We start from the raw sequence: 19,199 nt of genomic DNA on the forward strand, positions 1-19,199 counted from the left end.
ACTTTAAGCTCGCCGAGCCCCCTTCACCTTTCACGTGTGAGATGGAGGAAAGAGCTACGTGGCGTTTTCTAAACTTTAGACCAGGCTACTTTTGTCAATAGTTATCAGAGGAGACCATTTTTGTCAAAAGCCTTGTCAGGGAGCCAATGCAGCAAAAATTTCTGTCCTAGCTTCCGTGGTACGACCACGCCCCCATCCTCGTCCTACGCGCACACGCCCGATCAAAATTACCGCTTAATGCCACCACGCCCTCCCGATCCGACCTGCTCCGCAGAGCGTGTTTCGTTGGTCCGCCGCCGGAGCCAGGACCTGGGAATCACGCCTCTCCTCGGACCGGCCTGCTGCTGCCGCGTGCCTCTCTCTTCGGATCGGTCAGCCGCTGTGCTAAATCCCCTCCGTTGCCCAGCGCTGCTCCCTGCCCGGACTAGCTCCGAGACCCAACAGGCCCCTCCGTTCTCCTCAGCGCTGCTCCCCTCCGCCTCCGTCTCCATTCTCATCGCCTCAGACCAGTTCAGGTCCCCGTTCAGACAGAAACGGCCGCGTCACGTGCGATAGTGCAAAGACGAATAGTCAACAGAGGGAGGAGATGTGCAGCCATGGCGGTGGCCATCGGCGGCTGGCTGAGCGCTGCATCTGGTCACACATTCTGTGCGTCGCTGGTGTTGGTATATACCTGCCTCCGCAGAGGGAGCACGACGCTGTGCTGGAGGGGAGGCCGCGGCTGCTCGCCGGTTAGTACCTAAGCTACCATCTTTCGAGCTTCCCACAGGGCCCACCGGCGCGCCCTGTGCCGATTCCTCATTGCCGATCTCCTCTGTGAAATCTTAAGTGATGTGTAACATTGACAAGTGTTTTAAGTGAAACATTGATGTTGATACTTTTGATAATATGGATACTTATGTGATGACTTGTATTTTGTTTTGAACTTAGTACTTTGCTATTGGCATGCTGATCCATTAGCTTGTTATGTGAAAACATGGCGTGAGTTGTGTTGAAACTTACCCTGAGTCAAGTCGTGGACTTGTGATCGTACTGGTTATTTGTGTGTTCACTTTCAGGTGTTGCCGGAGCTATAGGAACGTGGTCACATGCGGGATTCACATGTAAAAAATACTGTCAAATGCGTTTAAACTTTTATTTTGGATGATGTGAGACAATTAGACACAAAACGTGTGGTTTTTCGGACAAATTAGCAAAAGTGAGTGCTCGTCGAGAAGACTGCCTCAAAACCTGTGGTTCTGTGAAATTTACTCTTCAGATAAAGGAGAATTCAATTCTTCAGTTCAGTCCTGTATCAATTGACACTGAATTTTTCTTTCTGTCGATGAGTCTCGTATGTGAAACCAGTTAAGCCTGGATAGATGGAAGCGAACATAAAAGCCTGGCGTCACCTAGGTATGTTTAGCATATATGTGTACTCCCTTCGATTCATAAAAAGTATCCACTTAGTACAAAATTTATATTAACTTAGTACAAAATGGGCGACACTTTTCATGAATCAGAGAGAATACTAAACTTCTAAGGTTGACTGAACCAAAGGACATTGTCACTCCACATGACCACCATAAATTGTAAAATGTTGATCAAGGGACGAAGCTTGGGAGAAGTTGAGGTCGAGGATCAAGGTCATGCGGGACGTTCGTGCGAAGGAACAATGAAAGTGTAGGCTACGATGATCCGGGAGGGCACCGGTTTGTCGTACGTTGTTTGTACCGGAGATGTACCGTATTGGAGATATTCGAAGAGTGATGGTTGAGTTTTGAAGACATTACAAGGAGAGTTTATGGCTTGGAGTGACATCGACGGGAATACATCTAGGTCCAGTCCTGGTTGGTTGAGAGCTGTTAAAGACTGAACAATAGGGTCCACAAGATGGCATTTGATGGAAAAGTGATCCACATGAAAGCTGTGCGAGTCGTCGAGCAAACAACTTTTCTTTTGGAGTCATCTCAATCCAAGGTCGTATGTGGGCTCCACGGGCAGAATACCGACCGGGACAGAGGAGTTTGTGTTGGATTCGGACTCGGTTTAGGGTCGCGAATTTTCCCTTATAAATAGAGGACGTCCTAGCTAGAGTTTTAGCAAGGACGTGAGTGAACTCAGAGTTTTAAATCTAGATCAATTCTTGAAGAGTTCTTGGATGCATGGTTGCATCTTTTGTGACCGATCGACATCGTTGCAATAAAGAGAATCGTTGGCGGTGTCATCTCTGTTCTTCTCGGATCTTCGTGCTAAATCTTTCTAACACTTTGCTGCAGGTTCATCACGAGTTCATAATACTTTGCTACAGTTTTATCACGAGATCAAGGAAAGATCGCGATTACTTCATCTTTCTTATTATTTCTCGAAATTGGTTTCAAATTAATTCTCTTAACTTTCTGTCAGCTATTACTGTTTTGATCATATCTTCTGATTCATACGTCCAATTGAGCTGATTCTTATTACGTTTTTTAGATAATTTCAATACCTTCCTTTTGCATACTCATACGTAATTTTTGGTCTAGCCGATCTAAAGTTACATTGAATTTACTATCACGAACAGATTAGGGTTTCAGGGATTGAACTTTCGAGAAAAGTTTTAATTTGGTTGGACGCAATCGTTCACCCTTCTGATTGCCTATCTCGATCTCACATCTTCGCCGCCTCTTGCCTTGCTGCTGGCCGCCGTGCCCAGGTCGCGTCGCTCGTCCGCTACCTTCTACTGTTAGAACACTGGCAAGCCCAATTGGTGGCAACATGTACGGGTACTGGCGGGACTGTCTCTGTCTCGCCTGCGGCGACCCTGTCGGCGACGTCAAGTATGGCCGGAGGTGGTTCAGATAAAATTAGTAGCCAATTAGTTTTTTTTTCTTTCAGTCTGATCTGCCTAATTTGGTGTTGATCGATTCTCACGGCGCAGCGATGTGGCAGAGTCTTCCACTTTGTTAGTGTACGGTGTACCTTTGTTAAGCTTCATACACAACCAGTGATTTCGCTTCTGCACGAATTGCTAGCATAGTTGTTTCGAATTTGTGTCAGCGGGTCTCATGTAAACTTGTCTGCAAAAGTATGACTAAGCTGCAAAGCGGCTTCCTATCTCTATAGTTTTCAAAGACCGGGAGCTAAATTGAAATCGGCTGTGAATAGATGTCAATGTAGTGTCCAATTTTTTAAATCTTACATCACATCTCATGTGCAATCAGGTAGTCGGTGTTTCAGTGGATAGAGCCTCCAATCTTTTAAAAATTTCAATCATCTGACGTGCAATTGATTGAATAGAATGGAGCGTCCAGACTTTTATTGCAGTCACCGATCTACTTTGGATTGATAGAATCACTCAACAGAGCTCCAGTTCAATACAAGTGGAAAGGGGTTCAGAAACGAGTAAATTTCACAGAATCACAGGTTTTGACAGAGCCTTTTCTACGAGCACTCACTCTTGCTAATTTGTCCGAAAATCATACGTTTTGTGTCCAATTATCTCACATCACCCAAAATAAAGGTTCAAACGCATTTGACAGTATTTCTTACATGTGAGCCTGCATGTCAGGCGTCAACTCTTTTTAATTAAACCCGTTGTTGTTTTCTTTTTTTCTCGTCCCCTCGTTGTCCCAAGCACGGCGAATTCGCGCTACCGAGACGACGTGACTGCGCACACCAGCACCTTCCGTGCAGCCTCCCAGTCAGCGCTGTCGCCGTCGTGTGCGTCTGGTAGCACGAGCTGGTGCCGAGGCTTCGGGTAGAAGCCCGGTGTGCCGCCGGACGCCGAGCAGAGATGGGCAGGAGCAGGCGGCGTGCTCAGCTGCTCACGACGGCAAACTGGCAAAGTCTTTCTTTTCCATCTGCAGGACGCACCGGTGCAGCTCCTCCTCGTCGAGCGTTCCCTGGGCCGAAGTCTTCGTGGCGCACGCGGTGGCGCGCAGGACGGTACGCAGCAGGGCGGACGGCGGCCAGCCGGGCACGCGGTGGGCGGCAGGGCGGCGCGGGTGGGTGGCAGGGCCGCAGGGCGGTCTGCGGGTGGCCGCATGCGGCGGGCGGTCGGCGGGCGGCAGGGCGGCGCGGGCGCGGCGGGCAGGCAGGGCATGAGGCGCGGGGCAGGGCGTCCCATTTGCTGGTAAGGTTGGAAGATAAGGCCGCCGCGGCAGGATCTCCTTGGGGGTTGAATAGCCAGAAGAAGAGCTCGAGGTAGAAGAAGACGAGGGGATGAGAAAAAAAGAAAAAGACAAGGGTTCCAGTGAAAAAGATAGGACGACTCACATGAGAGATTCACATGTAAAAAATACTGTCAAATGCGTTTAAACTTTTATTTTGGATGATGTGAGACAATTAAACACAAAACGTATGGTTTTTCGGACAAATTAGCAAAAGTGAGTGCTCGTCGAGAAAACTGCCTCAAAACCTGTGGTTTTGTGAAATTTACTCTTCAGATAAAAGAGAATTCAATTTTTCAGTTCAGTCCTGTATCAATTGACACCGAATTTTTCTTTCTGTCGATGAGTCTCATATGTGAAACCAGTTAAGCCTGGATAGATGGAAGCGAACATAAAAGCCTGGCGTCACCTAGGTATGTTTAGCATATATGTGTACTCCCTTCGATTCATAAAAAGTATCCACTTAGTACAAAATTTGTATTAACTTAGTACAAAATGGACGACACTTTTTATGAATCAGAAAAAATACTAAACTTTTAAGGTTGACTGAACCAAAGTACATTGTCACTCCACAGGACCACCATAAATTGTAAAATGTTGAACACATATATCTCCTTTCTCCAATAGTATTATTTAAGCTACTTTGTCAAGACGCCGATGTTGATTACTGTTGCAAATGGTGGGTGATAAATGAGTTGGAGGCATTGCAGAGGGATGTTATTGGACTATGTGTATGCGGGAGTTGGCGACAAAGCCGAGAAAGGTCACGAGAGTGCGGCAAGAGAGGGTTACATATAATCGGGATGTGCGTTGATTTCAGGGGTGATGGAGTAGGTTGAAGGAGGTTCACGCCGGACGCAGGATCGAGCGCTGCTGCCAGATCGCCTTCTTTCCATGGGGAAATTTCGTGCGTGAGGAAGAGAAGGTGGGAGGAGAGGAGGAAAAAGAGGAAAGGAGACTCATTTGGGCCCACCTGTCAATGTGATGTGTAATTTCATAGGTCTCTTCACAAAAAATAGGACTATAATTTAGTATTATCTTATTCTTATCTTCATCCGTTAGAAGTACGAGCAATTTAGATCTAAAAGGGTATCGTAGTTTTTTACTTTTCCTGTAGGAGATTATCTTGACAATGGATAATATATGCACATGGGGAACTTGCGGAGTACTTAAAGTTTAGCTACTATCTATGTAAGCGAAATTTTCTAAAATCAATTTTTTCTGCTAAGTTTACATATGATAGTACTTACATTTAAGTTTTCTAAAATCACGGGTTTGCAATTAGTCCCTTAGACCAATATCAACTCTTGACAAGCTGGAGGAGTCGGCCATGGTTGGTTGCTCGTGTACAGGCATCCCAGTGAAGGAATTTGATTGATTAAGCTAATTAGTAGTGCAATTAGGATTTTCCGTACACTCTTGTTTGCCTTACAAAGTTGCCAACATAAGTAAGAGTCATGACAACACCTTTTTCTGACTTATGTTTGTCTTTCCGTTGGAACGCACAGGAGTAGAGAAGTTTGATTAACCAATTTTTATTTGACCTGCTTTAAACGAACGTGAAAACAACATCCCTGACCATTGTGGACTTGAGGCGTGTCAGCGCATGGATTATTTGACTTGCTTTAAACGGATGTGAAGGCCTGACCATCGACCATCGTTCTTTAAACGGACCTAAAATCAGCATCCCTGGCTAACGGACCTAAAATCAGCATCCCTGGCCATAGTGCGCGTGGGCTGTGGCAGCCCACGTGCATTTTCACTAGTTTGTCTAAAATTAGTTTATCTATATATTAAAATACATGTAAATTTCGGCACTTAACATGGGATCACTATTACAGAAAGCCTTATCAGTAACGGTCGAAAAATAACATCAGTAACGGTCCATGCGACTGGTACTGATGTACCATCATCAGTGGCGGGCGGTCCGACCCGACCGTTACTGATGAATACCATCATCAGTCACGGTCACGTTTCCGTGCCCGTCACTGATGATATGTACATCAGTCACGGTCGCTTTGCCACATCAGTGTCGGACGAGCGACCGACACTGATACATTTTCGGTAATTAAAAAAATAATTAAAACCACAGGAAATACACAGAAAAATATATACAACACACCACAGCACATCACAGCACAGAAAAATACACAGCCACATCATTTAAAGCATACAAATGTATATAAAGCCGCATCATTTAAAACATACAAAGAATACAAATGTATCTCACTTCACGACATTGATTACAAAGTGTCAAAATTTCATAGAAGCATATAAAGAATACAAATGTATCTCATTTCAAGTTTGAAACTATTGTTGTGGGTGAACCCTAGTCACCACTTGTTCCACGCGTTCGTAGAAGTCCCCACTAGGCTTGATGACCTCATTGTTGATGAGATGGGCGAATTCCCTTTGAATGTTATACACGACCCATTTAGGTCGGTGTGCCATTGTCATTTGGGGCCGCCAGTACTATTCCACAGCCGCGATTGACCCCTTCCACTCAGGCTTGAACATGTTGACATTCTCCATAAGGATGTGACAGCAGTAGTCGCCATAGTACACACTGTTGGCCGGCTGTTGCTGGCAAGGAAACCTGTTGTTATGGTGAGGCTCGTCTTTATAACCTTTACCAGCTAGTTTTCCCTTGGTCGTCACTTTCCAGGCAGTGTTAATGAGTGATTTCATGGGTTTCGAGTACCGACCTCGAACACCCTTCTTCGGAAGTAGTGAATCGAAGTAGTACACCGCGGACCAAAGTAAAGAAATGAGTAGTGTCACCCAATGGTCTCTGTTTTCAAAAGAAACAAACTTTAATTAGTATCTAAGGGTGTATAAGGAAGACTGAATTAGAAAAAACAAACAGTTTCATATATAAAATTCAACTTACTCCAAATTAAGGAAGAAGAGGATAAAGTCGTGGTCCGCGTATTTCTCCAGACATGCCACCAAGTATTTAGATGCCAGAGTTCTTGAGTGATCCTTTTCTTGCTCAAGACCAATGTCACCGTAGTTGAACACCGCGGGGTCTAGAATGACTACTTTTTTGACCTCCATTCGCCGCATTTCCCTTATTTGGTAGGCAGACCATAGCCTTAAGTGGTAGGCGGTTGAAGAGGTGGAACAGTTCTTTGAACTCCACACCAAAGGTGATAGGACGTTCCTGAATGTTCCAGGTTTCTTGGTCAAAGAAGCCATAGTCTCGTGGGATTCGAATATTGATTTGTTGGGCATGCTGTTGAGAACCAGCTGATGCTTGCATGTAGAACTAATGAAGCTCTTGCATCTTTCTGGACACCGCACGCAGGGAATCTTCGGTGACCATCAGTCTTCCAGGATAGTAAATAAGCACCCGGTCAAACTCCCTAGCCACGAAATAGGATCCGTCTTCGAATCTCTGGCCTTGACGGGGGATCTTCATGAGAATGTCAGGCCTATTGTCTTCCCAGACTCCAGTTATGTCAGGCACATAGTGCATCTCATCTTGATTGAAATTGAAGGACTCCTTGATGGTCTTGCCGCCGCGCCCCCTCTTTTTATGCCTCCTCTTATTGTCCCATACCTTTTGCTCCTCTGCCTTGTACTTGTCATCGATCTTGCGGCCACCCATGGACTCAGCGGCACCCAAGAGAGAGAAGGTAGGAGGGACGCTTCCAGCCTGTGCCGACCCTGTGGTCTGGCTATCTTTGAGCTGTGGAGTTATCGACATTGCCCACTCTTCATATCCGCCGGCATCGACAGGAGGAAGTATCCTAGGGGAAAGGCCTAGCGGCGATTGAGAAGTACCTTTGTGGGCGGACGGAGATGGAGTCATAGAGGGCCGGCGCTGGTTGTAGAGAGATACCAGGCTCATAGGCCACATAATGCGGTAGTTTGGACAACCGCCTAGGATATCCACGTCTTCCTCCGGAGGTAGCGGGATAGCATAATCATGATGGTCATCGACGACGGAGTCCACCATCACACTCACTTGTGTGTCGTTCATAAGAATGCCGTGCACTAGTGGCGGTGATTGTCTGGGCATCAGGTGGCCAATGGCGCCTACAGGCTTCTCAGGCTTGTCTACGTGGATACGACACTTCACCGGTGCCTGCGCGTAACAAGAAGAAGGCATATGTGTGTAAGATCTTTATTCATGAAGGTAAGGAGTGAAAAAGAGTTTGCAAAGTACGCTTACAAGGATGTTGTCGCTCGGACCCGGATCGTTATCCCGGATGCCCTCGCTTGGGTCCAGTTGGCTAGCAGGGGGGTTGTCCATGCTAGGAGCCGGGATGTAACCTGGGGTGTAGGTGTCTTCGTCGTCCATACGTGTGTCGGAGGCGGCACTGCTCTTCGGCGGGGTGCTCTTTCGCAGCAGAAGAGGAGCAAGAGGAGGAAGGAGGTTCCTCAAACATTCCACTCCTCCCCTGAGTATGGCGTCAAGGGCGGGGTGGTCTTTGGCCAATGCGGACACCAAATGATGGATGGCTTGCACTGCATATTCTCTTCACACCTCTTGACACACCATAGATGCCTGCTCTCGCGTCTCCGCCTTAGCTTGTTCTATTATGTCAGCAGAAGCGGGGAGCTTTTTCTGGACCCTGCTTCGCTTCGGAGCAGGCGGGAAATAATCATCCCAGTAGGCCCCTTCGCCTTCCCCTAGAACACGGCCCGTGTGCTCCGCCTTTTTCAAGCCGGCGGTCACAGCCGACTCCCACCTCTTGCTCTGCACAGACTTGTCGGATGTTTCTGACCTCTTGCTCTCCTCCCATTTGTAGGCATTTTCGTATTATCATATAAGACAGGACGTGAGTCTATATGGATCATGAGTGTCATAATTAACGCCGAAAACAAATTAATGCACGTGAACCCTTCTCGTAAATTTTTTAACAGGCGGCTGCATTGGCTCAATGCTCGCCCACTCCTCTGGTGTCATGTGCTGACGTGCATATTTTCTAGCACGTTGGTCCTCCAGCATGTTATGCACTGGAGGCACCCTGCCTGCCGCCTCGAAAATTCGGTCCTGCTTGCGCCAGACCTTCTTCTTCCCCTCTTTCCCTGCACTACCTAGCCTGTGGTTCAAGGGCTTCCTCGTGCGCAACGCCCTCATACGTTCACTCTTCGCAATGAAGGCAGGGTCAGACGATTCCTTCTTGAATTTTTCCCATTCGGCCTCATCAGTTATCGACGGCCATTTCTTCTTGATGATCTCGTAGGGTTTGTCCATCCACTTTCTAGCAATGGTTTTCTAATTAGCAAGACCATTCCGCATTGCTATGTTGACGGATGCTAGGAATCGCTCGCACCACTCGTCAGTGATTTGGAACCTCCTTGCAACGTTCGCGATGCACATGTTTCTAACGACTTCGGAGATGTCACTCCACTCGTCGGTGATCTTGCAATATTTACGTGCAACGGCTCCACAGGGGGTTGCGAAGGCCTTCTGTGCCCTCTCAGGCGACTCCGAGCGGCCTCTGTCAGATTGCCAGGTGACCACGTAACAAAACTCCTTTAAGTTGTGGCTCCCCCTCGGTGTCTTCTTCCTTGGCTTCTTAGCCGTAGAAGCAGTTGGCTGCGGGTTACTCTCTTCCACCCGTCGCTCGTTGTCGCGCTCTTCTGAACGAGAGCTACCTTCGCCAGAGCTAGGTTCGCCGCCAGAGTTGGCAATTTGCTCTCCCGATGAAGACTCTTCATCGACACGATCTATCTCCTCAGAAGCTACGTCCTCAAGAACTGATTTCTGGCTACTCTTGCCCATTTCGTACCTATGCCATCAAAACCATCAAATATATATCGGCTGAAAATTTCGGCATGACCTATGCTAAAAAACTAGCAAATTTTCTCTACTAGGAGCTCGAAACCTACATAAAAATCCACCCGCATATGTACTCCCTCGGCACGATGGCCGGTTCCTTCTCTAAAATAGCATATAAAACAACATGTATATATGATAGCATCTAATAATCTAATAATGAACACTTCACATTGCTAAAAAACTTCAGTTAATCAGCATCAGCATGTTCTTTTATGACATTGTCTGACTAGCAACATGTATATATGACATTAAGCAAATAACAGTATTTGACAGCATGTTCAAATTATGACAGAATTAGACATGATCTTAAGCAAATAACAGTAACTAACATCAACTGTAAGCAAATATGTTAAGCAACAACAGCAGCAATTAAGCAGCAGCAACAGTTAAGCAGCAGCAGTATTCAGCAACAATGTGAGATCGAGATAGGCAATCAGAGGGGCGGGGGGGAGGGGTGAATGATTGCGCGGAAGCAAATTAAAACTTTTCCCGAAAGTTCAAACCCTAAATCACCTTTCTGTCCGTGATAGTAAAACAGCCGTAACTTTTGATTGGATGAACCAAAAAATACGTATGAGTATACAAAAGAAAGGTATTGAAATTATCTAACCAAGGCAACAAGAATCAGCTCAATAGGACATATGAATCAGAAGATATGATCAAAACAGTAATAGCTGATATAATCGATTTTCAGGAATAACAAGAAAGATGAAGTAATCGCGATCTTCCTTGATCTCGTGGTAAACCTGCAGAAAAGTATTATGAACTCGTGATAAATCTGCAGCAAAGTGTTAGAAAGATCTAGCACGAAGAATCCACGAAGATCCGAGAAGAACAGAGATGACACCGCCAACGAATTTCTTTATTGCAACGATGTCAATCGATTGCAAAAAATGCAACCATGCATCCAAGAACTCTCAAAGAATTGATCTAGATCCAAAGCTCTGAGTTTTCTCACGTCCTTGCTAAAACCCTAGCTAGGATACCCTCTATTTATAAGAGAAAATTCGCGACCCTAAACCGAATCCGAATCCAACACGAACTCCTCTGTCCCGGTCGGTATTTTGCCCGTGGGGCCTGCATATGACCTCGGATTGAGATGACTCCAAAATCAAAGTTGTTCGCCTTGACGGCATGCACAACTTTCATGTGGACCAATTTTTCATCCGACGCCATCTTGATGATGCTACTGTTTAATCTTTAAACAGCTCTCATCCAGCCACGGTTGGACCTACATATCTTCACGTCGATGCCACTCCATGCCATCAACTCTTCTTGTGATGTCTTCAAAACTCGACCATCACGTATCAAATATCTCCAATACCGTACATCTCCGGTATAAACAACGTATGACAAACCGGTGCCCTCCCGGATCATCGTAGCCTTCACTTCCATTGTTACTTCGCACGAACGTCCTGCATGACCTTGATCCTTGACCTCAGCTTCTCCCAAGCTTCGTCCCTCAATCCCGTCATCGACCATGTTCCTCTAGCTCCGGCAACACCTGAAAGCGAACACACAAATAACCAGTACGAGCACAAGTCCACGACTTGACTCAGGGTAAGTTTCACACAACTCACGCCATGTTTTCACATAAGAAACTAATGGATCAGCACACCACTAGCAAAGCAGTAAGTCCAAACAAGATACATGTCATCACATAAATATCCATATTATCCAAAGTATCCACATCAATGTTTCGTCTAAAACACTTGCCATTGTTACACATCACCTATGATTTCACAATCTCCCCCTTGATGAAAACATTGGCAACATCTCCTTAACAACACTAGACATTGAACATTGATCGGCATACACATGCACTTAACTCTCAGATTTTCAAGGTTTTGAAAAGAAAATGAAAAACCTCAAAAAGTTGGAGAAACACCAATAAAGGTAAAATATGGTATGCATATGTGTTGAAATCTCTCCCCCTTTGACAATGAATTTCATCAAAACCACACAAAAATATTTCCCCCGCTTCAAAAAAAGTTTCTTTAAACTAAAAGCGATTTTTTTTTGTCATATTTCATTTTTCTTTGTTGTAATGAGCATTATGATACATCATGAATATGATAATTGTGCATCCAAGTCATGTAAAAAGTAGTTGTACTCGACATGTATATAAGTATGATGCAATCTACACATGACTAAAAATCAAGTATTGTTACGATTTATTGCAAGACATGGTCTCCCCTTGTCAACTACATCAATACTTGAATACAGAATAGCTTGCAGCACATTACATTAAACATAGCACTTTATAAAAGCATAATATTTATTTTCATTGAATTTATATACCAAAGTCATTTCAACCTTGTCAAGCCTATATTTAAAACACCATGCCAAGCCTATGTCCAAAGTGCAATGATTAACAATCAGAAGCTTAAAGCAATGGTAAGCAATCAGAAGCTTAAGACAAAGGTTTCAATAAACACAGCAACCTCCAAGTTCATACCAAAGTGCAATGGTAAGCAGTCTCGTGAAGATTTAGTGCGACATTGGCATATTTATTTAGTAAAAATTGCTTGACACCACGTGTCTTTGTATAGTTGGAACCTTGATACCATTATATTTTCATCATTGCTAGTAATTAAGTACCCAAGACCAAAATAGCTAACAAAGTTTAACCATGACAAGATTTAGTTCAAGTTATCATTCGTATTAAAAGTCATGTGATAGACTATTTCATACGAGACGTGGTTGCAAAAATGTCATTTCAGGATGGAATACAATGCTCATTACTTTTTCAAATTTTTATTTATTAAAGATAAAAGAACGAAAAAGAAGCAAGTGAAAAGATATTTTACATATCGTACACGAAGAACAAACTCCCCCTCAAACCATCCCGTATGGTTTGATTAATCCAAGTTCACCTCGAAGAAAAGCAAACCGAGGAGAATCCAATGGTTTAGTAAAAATGTCTGCCAATTACGTTCGGTATCTATAAAGTTGAGCACAACATTTTCTTTTTCAACATGATCTCTAAGAAAATGATATCTTATATCTATGTGCTTAGTTCTAGAATGTTGCACTGGATTTTTAGCAATACGTATAGCACTACTGTTATCACAATAAAGTGGTACACTTTCTAAAATAACCCCATAATTTTTCATTGTAGCTATTATCCATAAAATCTGTGAGCAATAGTAAGCAGCAGCTACATATTCACTTTCAGCAGTACACTGTGCAACAGAACTTTGTTTCTTAGAAGAACAAAGTACTAAAGAATCACCCAAAAATAAGCATGTACCAGATGTACTCTTTCTATCAATTCTACGACCTCCAAAATCAGCATCCAAAAATGCACGCAATATAATACTAGAGGAAGCAGAAAGCCAAATGCCAAAAGATTGGGTGCCATGTAGATACCTGAAATCCTCTTGACAGCTTGTAAATGTGATGTACGTGGGGAAGCTTGAAACCGTGCACACAAGCATACAGAAAATTGTATATCCGGTCTAGAGGCAGCAAGACAAAGAAGTGAACCAATCATACTCCTATACATCTTTTGGTCAACAGGTTCACCATCCTCATCAAGATCAAGCGACGTTGTAGATCCCATTGGTGTCATAATAGGCTTGCAGTTTTCCATCCCAAAACGTCGTAGCAGATCCTTCATATACTTACTTTGATGTACAAAGGTGCCCTGCTTCATTTGCTTGATTTGCAGCCCCAAAAAGTAAGTAAGTTCGCCCATCATGCTCATCTCAAATTCCCTGCTCATAGTTTCTGAAAATTCTGACACCAAAGCATGAGAGGCACACCCAAAGATAATATCATCAACATAAACTTGTACGAAGAGTTGATCATTGCCATGCTTGAGTACAAATAAGGTTTTATCAACATTTCTCATGGTAAACCCCTTTTCAAGTAAAAAAAATTTTAACCTATCATACCATGCACGTGGGGCTTGTTTTAAATCATACAAAGCCTTTGAGAGTTTATAAACATGGTTTGGGAAATTTGGATTCTCAAAACCCGGTGGTTGCTTAACATAAACCTCCTCATCAATGAAGCCATTGAGAAAAGCACTTTTAACATTCATTTGATAAAGCTTGAAACCTTTAGATGCAACAAATGCCAATAAATTTCTTATAGCTTCTAATCTAGCAACAGGGGCAAAAGTTTCATGAAAATCAAGACCCTCAATTTGAGTAAAACCTTGAGCAACCAACCTAGCCTTGTTGCGAACAATAACACCATCCTCACTTTGTTTGTTTTTAAAAACCCAACGTGTACCAATAAGGGTATGACCTGGAGGTGGTGAAACAAGAGTCCAAACTTGGTTACGCTCAAAATTTTCTAATTCCTCATGCATGGCATTGATCCACGATTCATCAGTAAATGCATGAGATATATCTTTGGGCTCAAAAGAAGCCAAATGCAGAATGATTGTGAAAGTTAGAATTGATAAACCTTGACCATGTGACTCTCTCAGTCATGCTTCCAATAATCTGTTCAGGAGGGTGCCTCTTTTGAATGTGTCGGGGTGCTGAAATATTTGACTCGGCAGCTTGCTCAACCCCAGCTTGAGTAGTCGAGGTAGTCTCCTGAGGGTGATCAACTGTAGCAGCAGTAGTAGTAGGTGTAGGAACAGCTATAGATGGTGCATGGACAGGAGGGGGCACGCCATCCTCATCATCATCTTCATCATCTAAAAATATTCCCTCCCCCTGAACATATGTTCCTGCATTAGAAACAAGAGGACTAGAGCCAGAACTAGCCTCATCAAAAGTCACTTCACTGGTTTCCATTAGTCGGTTAGTCTCGTAAACATAAACACGGTAACCACGTGAATGAGCAGGATATCCAAGAAACATGCCATCATATGATCTAGACTCAAACTTATCTAGATTGCCAGATTTAAGAACAAAGCATTTGCATCCAAAAACTCTTAGGTGAGATATAATAGGTTTACGTCCAAATCGTAGTTCATATGGCGTTTCATCAATTTTGGATCTCAAGAACACACGATTTGAAACATAACAAGCAGTAGATATAGCTTCAGCCCAAAACTTTCTAGGAGTAGAAAATTCATCAAGCATAGTATGGGCCATCTCAACTAGAGTTCAATTCTTACGCTCCACTACACCATTTTGTTGTGGTACATAAGGTGCAGAAAATTGATGTTCAATGACAAGTTCATCGCAAGACTGATTAAAATATGAATTCTTAAATTCAGTTCCATTATCACTCTTGATAGTTTTCAAAGATCCTGGGTGCCCAACACTTAATCTATTCACAAGGCTCTTAAAATGACTAAAAGCCTCATCCTTAGATGCCATAAAATAAACCCAAAAATATCTTGAATAATCATCAACAATCACCAAAACATACCACTTACCACCAAAAGATTGTACTCTTGATGGACCAACTGTATCAAGGTGTAGAAGCTGTCCTGGAGCATCAGTCATGACACCAGTAATGCGTGCATGAGAACCTGCAACCATCTTACCATGTCTACAAGGAGAGCATACAACATATTTTTCTCCCTTAAGTTTAGGCAAACCATTTAAGACATTCATACCACTAATGCGAGTAAGATGATCAAAACCAATATGCCCAAGTCTACGATGCCAAAATAATAAATCTGTAGATGTCTTGGCAACTAGACACCTAAATTTTGCATTTGAAGCAGCATGAAAATCAGCCTTAAAAACTTTCCCAAAATGTGATATATCAAAAACAAGATCACCCAAAGCATCTAAAACTTTGCAAGCACTCTTCTTGAAAGATACTTCAAGATCCTCATCAATCACTTGTGAAACCGACAATAAGTTGTATTTTAGATTTTCAACCAAAGCAACATCTTTGAACACAAAATTGTCGGTTACCTTTACTGTACCTTTCCCAACAACAGTAGAGGTAGAAGCATCTACATAGGTTACACTTTCAGCCTGAGATGCACGTTTGAGGAAGGAGAACCAATTTTTATCACCGGTCATGCGACGAGAACAACCGGAGTCCACTAGCCATATGTTCTCCTTCCTCACGCGAAGTGCCTACAAACAAACACATGCCGAGATCTCGGTACAGGGGTTAGATAAAAAGCTTTTAGGTATCCAGTACTGAGATACACGACGAGTAGGCAGAGCACGAGTTTCTTTATACATTGGGACAGTTTGTACATGCCTCGTGCAAGTGGAAACGGAAGGTAAAACATTCACCCTAGGCACATAATGGGGAGTAGTAGTTTTATCATGAGCATAATGTGCATTGAAGGAATTAGATCTAGCTTGTTTTCTTTCCTTTTTAATTACTCTAGCTAGTCTAAAACAAGAACCTACAGCATGTCCAGGTTTATTACAATAAGTGCAAGTGTACCTACTTTCAGGTTTAGCATGTGATGTATGACCTACATTTGCACTTGTTGAAGTATCATTAGACATGATGCCAGCAGATCTAAAAATCACATTGGTTGGCTCGTCAGTTGTTTCAAAAATTCCATTGCCTAGTGACTTAACTATAGTGGGTGGATTAGCATTAAAATGAGCACATGCATTAAAACCAAGTCCGGTCTTGTTCTTACTCACTTTAGACTTATCTAAGATCATATTCAGAATTTTGTGCCCACTAGAAAATTTCTGCAAAGATGCTTCTAAATAATTAACTTGGTGAGACAGGGCAATACAATTATCACAAGCACTATCCATGATTTGTTTTCCACTTTTACAATTAGCGCACAAAGAAACCTCATGGATGTGTAATGCATTTTCAACATGAGAAACCCTAGCATTTGCATCTTTCAACTTCAATTCAAGAATATGACAATTATTACAAGAAATTGAATCTGTCAAATCAGAAGTATACATGCTAGCATCATTAATTTCTTTACGTTTATGCACAATAGGTTTCTCATTGTTTTCTAATGCAACTCTAAGCTTATCAAGAGTATCATCATGAATAGAACGCAAAGATGTAAGCTCAGAATATATAGAATCATAAGACTTGCAGGAATCATCATCAGGAATCATAGACTTAAGTTTAGTAATTTTAGAATTCAAGGATGCAATTTTCAAGTCATATTTCTTAATTCTTTTAGTAGCATGATCAAGCAAGGAACTCAATTTACTAGCACTTTTAAATAATTCATCATAAGAAAGTTCTACCTCATTGTTGCTGTCACTGTCGTAGTCGTCACAGGAGGTAGCACTCTTATTGCTAGCCATAAGACACATCCCATTAATGTCGCGCTTGCCTTTGGATGCATCATCTTCATCAGACTCGATATCCACATCACTCAAGCATGGTTCACCATATTCATTGATTATAGAGAAAATACTGTGAGCCATCGCTCGAGCAAAGTCGCCCCTCTTTTTATTCTTGATGTTGAAGGGGCGCTTCTTCTTCTTGTCCTTCCCATTTTCTTCTTTCGTCATCTTGGATAAGAATTTAGGACAATTTTGGTGAAAGTGATTTGGATCACCACGTTCAAAGCTGTAACATCCCAAAATTTCAAACCTTTACATGTGCATTGCATCCATGAGCATCATGCCACAACCGCATGTTTGAATTCAAATTTGAATCACAAAAGGCTTTAAAAGATTTTCTTTACACCTATTTGAATTTTGGATCTTCAAACCATTAAAGTTTATATATATATAAGGGGTTTATTGCACATATGAGCTACCCCATAATTTTTGGATAATTATTTGGAGTTGAAAAAGTATTTTATTTTAAATAGATATATGGCCCTAAAGGCATTTATAGGGCAAATGTATTTTTACATATTTTATTTTGAGGGAAAACTACTCCCAAAAGTTGAATCATGGTGGAATATGATTTTAGAAATTTTCTGGGATTTATTTGGACCAATTTGGAGTTCAAACTCAAAAGATATCAAAGAAATGAGAAAAACAGAAAAAGAAAAGGTCTAAAAGAAAAAAAAAGAAGGGTAAACCGGACCGGCCCGGCCACTTTGGGCCGAACCGGCCCAGTCGGACCGCACGCGCGCCGGCCCTGCCGCCCCACGCGCACGCCCGCACCCGATGACAGGTGGGGCCCACCTGTCAGGGGCTTCTTCCCCGGAAGGAAAGTGGCCGCGCCGCCGCCGCGATTCCCGGCCGCCGTCCCCGCGCGCCCGCCGCCGCAATCTCCTCCTCCGGCTTCCATTTTCATGCCCGAGCACGCCTTTATAACCCGCGCGACACCCTCTCCTCCCCCCCCCCCCATTTTCCCTCGCTCGCACGCCGCCAGGCCGCCGGAATCCCTCGCCGGAGCCGCACCCGCGCCGCCGCGTCTTCTTCGACCTAGGCGACGACCCGCGCCGCCCGAGCCCATGCCGACCGCGCCCCCGTCTCCGCCGTGCCGCGCCGCGCCTCCCCGTCGCTTCCCCGCCACGCCCACGTCGCCGGAGCACCCCGCGCCCGTGCCCGCGCCGCCGTCTCCTCTGTCTCCGGTGACCGCCGCCGCCGCCCGGTAAGAAACCCTAGCCCCTCGTTTGTCCGATCTAGATCGATGGCTAGGATTAGATCACTTATAAAACGAACCGGTACGCACTGTGGAGCGTCCGATCTTTATAAGTTAGATCTAACGGCTCGGATTTATTTATAAACCGAACCGGTACCATCCAATAATAACGCGCCAGGTGGCCCCTGGTTTATAAAATGAGAATGTAATTTTCATCCCCCGGAATAATTAAATGGTCTTTTTGCAGATAGGCCCCTGTTATTTCCAATGATCATAACTTTAAATCTGTTTGGCCAAATTTAGTGATCCACACCTTTTTGGAATCCTTAGGAAGTGTAGAATCTTTTGGCACTGTCCAATTTCAAATTTGAATATTTAAATCACATTCAAATTACAGATTAGGGTTTTATGCCATTTAAATCATAACTAATTATTTAGAAGTCCTTTTTGAATGAAACCAGTGCTCAAATTTTTTTTTTATTGTCCTTTGTCCAATGGGGCAGAGAAATAAATATTTTGAATTAAATTGTTTTGCAGATGCAAATAAAACCTCATTTTAGGATTTAAACCCTAGCTTTTGCTTTTGTTTAAAAACCCTAATCGCATGTGCTTAATTATCAATGCTTTGGTGTGTTTAAAATAAACCAAAACTCATGTCACATGATTTGTATTGTATCATGGCATACATATTCTTTGTTTGTATGATGTGTTTATGTATGTGTATGTTTGCTTAATTGTATAGTTTTCTCGGAGAGCGAACAGTGTGATTGCGAAGAGGAAAAATGTTTGAATACCAACTACTATCAAGGCAAGTTCACTTTGATCATTCACCTATTACTTTATTATGCACTAGATTTTATTAG

The sequence above is a fragment of the Brachypodium distachyon genome, chromosome 3 (assembly GCF_000005505.3).
Source record: "Brachypodium distachyon strain Bd21 chromosome 3, Brachypodium_distachyon_v3.0, whole genome shotgun sequence".
Taxonomy (NCBI): domain Eukaryota; kingdom Viridiplantae; phylum Streptophyta; class Magnoliopsida; order Poales; family Poaceae; genus Brachypodium; species Brachypodium distachyon.